Source organism: Bidens hawaiensis, unplaced genomic scaffold (genome assembly GCF_021521415.1).
Source record: "Bidens hawaiensis isolate Kalapana, Puna unplaced genomic scaffold, B.hawaiensis_p1.1 tig00028303_1, whole genome shotgun sequence".
NCBI lineage: Eukaryota > Viridiplantae > Streptophyta > Magnoliopsida > Asterales > Asteraceae > Bidens > Bidens hawaiensis.
In genome coordinates, this window is record NW_027494620.1 from 195,915 (window position 1) to 201,467 (window position 5,553).

Here is a 5,553-nt window from a genome sequence, read left to right on the forward strand (position 1 = left end):
AAGAATCTTTAAAATTGTACAATTACTTTTGCAGGAAGCATGAAACGTGTTAGGTATAAAAAGAATCTTTAATCCATCAATCTCTCACTGATATTTATGTGTAATCGATTCTTTAACCATATTGTAAGACGAATATTAGGTATAAAAAGAATCTCTCAACCATATAAATTGTGTGATCTCATAGAGTTTTTTACCCACTTACTTCTTTGAACGAGATAATTCTAACAATGAAGTCTGTATATATTTTACTCACTTCTTTCTCCCCCTTCATCCCTTCCAAATGTTGTTAAAAATATTACCAACCTAAATGAAATGTATCCTTTTTATACGAAGCGTTTATTAATTTTACTTAAAAGTTGTTCATATGAATCGTATGCTTTTCATATTATTCGTATTGTCTATACAAAAGCCATATAAACCGTATAACATTACATACGAAGCGTATAACGTCTGAAAAAGTATTACCCGTATGCTGAGCATACGAAACGTATACTGAATGGTGTGTAAATATGCCTAGTTAATAGGTATAGATGGTGTGCCTATAGAATTTGCCATTAAACATCATAATCCAGAAATAGTAGATTATTAAACTCTTTAGCATCACTTATTTTATAAAAGTATCATTTTGCTTTTAACGTTGCTTTAAGGGAAACTAATTTGAATACAACTTTTATATCCCCCACACACACGGGTATAAAACCAACACAAGCACTCCACCCATACCATGAACCCGTATCATCACTTTCAAACCCACACCCTACGTCTAAAACTTAACGACACTATTTTCCGGCAAGCTTAAACACCATACCACTTAACCAGATCCGTCAACTCACATCTCAATCCACGTGTCAACTTTTTTAAAAAACAAAATGTCAAGAACAACCACCACCACGACGTCGTATTGGTGCTACAGATGCACACGCTTTGTTAGACTCCCAGCAAACGACACCGTTTTGTGTCCATACTGTGACACTGGATTCGTTGAAGCCGTTGAATCCAACGAGCCTCCACCGTTATCCACTACTCGCTGGCGTGTACCTTCAACGACGTCGTTTCTAAACAATAATAATAATAATAATAATAATAATAATAACCGTTCAGATCTAACGTCTCGCCGTGGCCGTCGCCGGAACAACGGCGACCGGTCACCGTTTAATCCGGTAATCGTCCTACGTGGCGGCGGCGTTGACAGAGGATTCGAGCTGTATTACGACGACGGAGCAGGCTCCGGTCTACAGCCGTTACCGGCAACGATGTCAGAGTTTCTAATGGGATCAGATTTCGATAGATTACTCGATCAGTTATCTCAAATCGAATTAAACGGATTAACCCGGTCCGTACATCCATCAGCATCAAAAGCAGCAATCGAATCGTTACCGTTAATTAAAATCTCAGATCTACACGTGGCAACGGAGTCTCACTGTGCTGTTTGTAAGGAAGCTTTTGTTATTAGATCTGAAGCGCGTGAGATGCCGTGTAAGCATATATACCATTCCGATTGTATTATTCCGTGGCTTAATATTCGGAACTCGTGCCCGGTTTGCCGGCACGAACTTGCTCCGGATTCATTAGATCCGAATTCAATAGATCCGGATCCGAATAATCGAGAACGAGATGAACGAAACGACGACGAATCGGTAGCTGTAGGATTAACGATTTGGAGATTACCTGGAGGAGGATTCGCCGTTGGGAGATTCTCCGGTAGACGCGCCGGTACCGGCGCGCGTGAGCTTCCGGTTGTGTATACGGAAATGGACGGTGGATTTAACGGTAGTTCCGGTACTCCGAGACGGATAATGTATGAGTCTAGACGGAGTAATTCATCCGAAAACGGAGTTCGGCGTGTTTTTCGGCATGTGGTCTCGTTTTTCGGGAGGTTTCGGGCGTCTGATACCGGAGGGGGGATTTCGAGAAGTCGGAGTTTATCAAGTTCGGTTTTCGGGAGAATGTCGAGACGGAGATCATGAACTTGGATTCTAGACGAACAACACGGCCGGTGGTAGAACCTAGAAATGAATGTATGAAACCGAACCGAAACCAAAACGAAACGTAATCAAAGCTCATTGATCACAAAATATATGCATTGTAAATAATTGATGAATGATGCATGCCAAGAGAGGTTAGTAATTAGTGTGTTGTTTTGGTAATTAAATTAGTGACATTTTGGTGAAAACAAAAAATTATGAATGTTGATTTTGTATTAATTTGATTTGTGTTTTGCATTAGGAATTTAATGTTAAGATAATTGAATACAAATGTCACAGTGTGTACTAGTTGCAGGTTTGAGATTGTGACACTACCTAAAGTGGGTAGATTGTGACATTGATTTCTGCTTTCAAAGTTCGTTTCTACATGAATTTAATGGTGTTTATTTTACCAGAAAATGTGGCATTTAAACTAAAATTATTAGACAATTTAAAGGTATAGAATTGTTGTATATTGACTCATTTAACCTACAAGAACTTGAGCTCGGTTTTAGCTCTACTTTCAAAGCTCAAGTTCGACTTGTGAGAAAGTTCTTAAGCTCGACTTGTGAGAAAGATTTTAAGCTCGAGTTGGACTTATTTATTGTTACCATTTTTTTTATTTTTAACTATAATTTTGTAGGTATAACGTAATATTTAGGATATTTATAATGTGGTACATGTTTTTTTATACTATGTAATTTATACTATATAAATTATATACGCTTGCCAGCCTATGCAGCATTGCAGCTTGGTACTTGAAACTCGAGTTGTGTTTCATTTTTAAACGGCAAGTTTGGTACTTGAAGCTCGAGTCTTGTCTCATAACTGGGCTTCAATTTAGGATCAATCTCTGTACTCATGCTTGTGGCTCGATTTGAGCAAGTACCGAATACATAAAATAAAAATGTAAAAGACAATAAAAAAAATCTTTCTTAAGTTGTCTAGATGGATTCCATAAGGATAGACGTGGCTCGTTGAAAATTAAGGTCTCTCCACTCGACGTATCAGAATTTCTACTCAAACAAAATACATGAAGTATATTACGAATGAGGTTAAAAACTTGTCTTACATTGCAAGGGACATAAAATACATGTTCGACTTGTGAGAAAGTTCTTAAGCTCGACTTGTGAGAAAGATTTTAAGCTCGAGTTGGACTTATTTATTGTTAGACTTATTTTAAGCTCAAGTTCTTAAGTTGGACTTATTTTAGCTCTACTTTCAAAGCTCAAGTTCGACTTGTGAGAAAGTTCTTAAGCTCGACTTGTGAGAAAGATTTTAAGCTCGAGTTGGACTTATTTATTGTTACCATTTTTTTTATTTTTAACTATAATTTTGTAGGTATAACGTAATATTTAGGATATTTATAATGTGGTACATGTTTTTTTATACTATGTAATTTATACAGAATAAATTATATACGCTTGCCAGCCTATGCAGCATTGCAGCTTGGTACTTGAAACTCGAGTTGTGTTTCATTTTTAAACGGCAAGTTTGGTACTTGAAGCTCGAGTCTTGTCTCATAACTGGGCTTCAATTTAGGATCAATCTCTGTACTCATGCTTGTGGCTCGATTTGAGCAAGTACCGAATACAGAAAATAAAAATGTAAAAGACAATAAAAAAAATCTTTCTTAAGTTGTCTAGATGGATTCCATAAGGATAGACGTGGCTTGTTGAAAATTAAGGTCTCTCCACTCGACGTATCAGAATTTCTACTCAAACAAAATACATGAAGTATATTACGAATGAGGTTAAAAACTTGTCTTACATTGCAAGGGACATAAAATACATGAAAGTAGATTCATGAATGTGTGAGGTTAAAAACTTGTATTACATTCTAAGGGACATGAATTTAGGAAATAATATATTATTTTATGTTTCTTTCCTGTTTTTATTTGGCATTATAAAATTAATTTTGTATAAAAGAACAGTAATGAAAGAAATACGGAGTATGTTGGTACCAAATGTTATTCGAATCGCATCAAGTAAATGATATAACGTGTTGTCAAATTCATTTCTTAAATGGGGGGTATAGCATCATTTTAAAGAAAATTCTGACAAAGGTGTTTTTTTTATTTAAAATTTGAGTGGCCGTTCAATAAATAAAAATAAAATAAAATAAAATTTGAGTGATTTTAAGTTTAAATTTTTTAATGTTTAATATATGGGAAAATTTCCAAAATAAACCGTTTATATAATGTGATTTTAAATTTCCCCCCCTTAATTCAAGTTTCCAACTTTGTCTATTTTGGTATCTCGTTGCCGGTGACATGTTAGGGAACACTGACGACGTGTTACTGAACAAACCGGATAGCGACACGTGGCCTGAATTTGGCCGGAATAGGTCGCCACGATGTGTTCTCCGGCCCATTTCATCGCAGACAATATGTTATACAAGTTCTTGTTCACGATGTCAACGTCGGGCTGCCATACCTAAAACCCATGTTCACATCGCCGGCGACGACTTCCCGGATCTCATGGCCGGCGACTTGTTGACATAACATAGGGTTGACGATGCATTTCTGATGCTAACGTAGGGTTGGCGATGCATTTAGGCCCATGGTTGACGATGTGTTAGGCCCATCTTATCTTCTATGATTTAACATTTCAACTTCCACTCAATACCTAAAGCATCTTCTATCATTTAACCTTTCAACTTCCACTCACTAACACGTCGTCTGTGTTTCGTAATATGTCACCGACGACGAAATACAAAAAAGACAAAGTTGAAAACTTGAATTTGAGAAAACAAATTTGAAATTACATTCTATATATGGATCATTTTAAAAATGTTCCCTTAATATATTTGCGTGGCTATTGCCGTGATTTTGTCGTATCACATCTATAGGTATCAACGAAAAACTAACAATTGTAGGTAGGTTATTTCATACGTCATCTAGGTGTCCACATATTCAAACCCAATGATATCCACCAACATAAAAAATTATTACCAAATTTAGATAATACACGAGTCACATTGGTCATGCGATATTCATTCAAAGTTATTTTATTTTATGTAGACACCACAACACATAAAGGGAGTGGTATGGCGTATGTAATCCGTTAAGAAAATTATTTAACCCTCATTTATATTTTAATGTAAAATTAATTCTTAAATTATTGTGTAGAGGATTTTAAAGCTCATTAACATATAACTCACCTTGTATTTAGTACCCCTTAACCCATTAAGAGAGTGATGCCGTATGCCACCCGTTAACCTTGTCAACTTATTTTGGATCGGCCAAAGTCACAATATAATAACAACCAAAGTTTATGAAGCATTATAATTAATATAGTTTGATATGTTACTTTAATTAGTGATGTGTCTAAAAAAAAGTTACTAAAACATCTTATTTTGTTAATGTTGTCCAATTTTGAACAATTTCACATGTTTTTACTCTTTATATTATAGACAACTGGTGTAGGTGAATAAAAGGTAAAATGGAATTAATAGTTTACAATGCAAATAGAATTGGTTATTTTCTAGGTTTTTCGTATACGTGGCTAGTTTATAATAAAAATTATGAATGCTGATTTTGTTTGTAGGTGGTATGATTAATTTGATTTGTTTGGGAATTTAATGTTAT

The 5,553-nt window shown here is 35.4% G+C and overlaps 1 pseudogene across 1 annotated transcript; it reads left to right on the plus strand.

The window, feature by feature from the left end:
• The first annotated feature begins 727 nt into the window (after positions 1 to 727).
• Positions 728 to 2,325, plus strand: LOC143576802 (E3 ubiquitin-protein ligase RDUF2 pseudogene; annotated as a pseudogene). Its single transcript, XR_013142998.1, has 2 exons — positions 728 to 2,085; positions 2,120 to 2,325. The product of XR_013142998.1 is annotated as an E3 ubiquitin-protein ligase RDUF2 pseudogene (transcript).
• Positions 2,326 to 5,553: the final 3,228 nt, after the last annotated feature.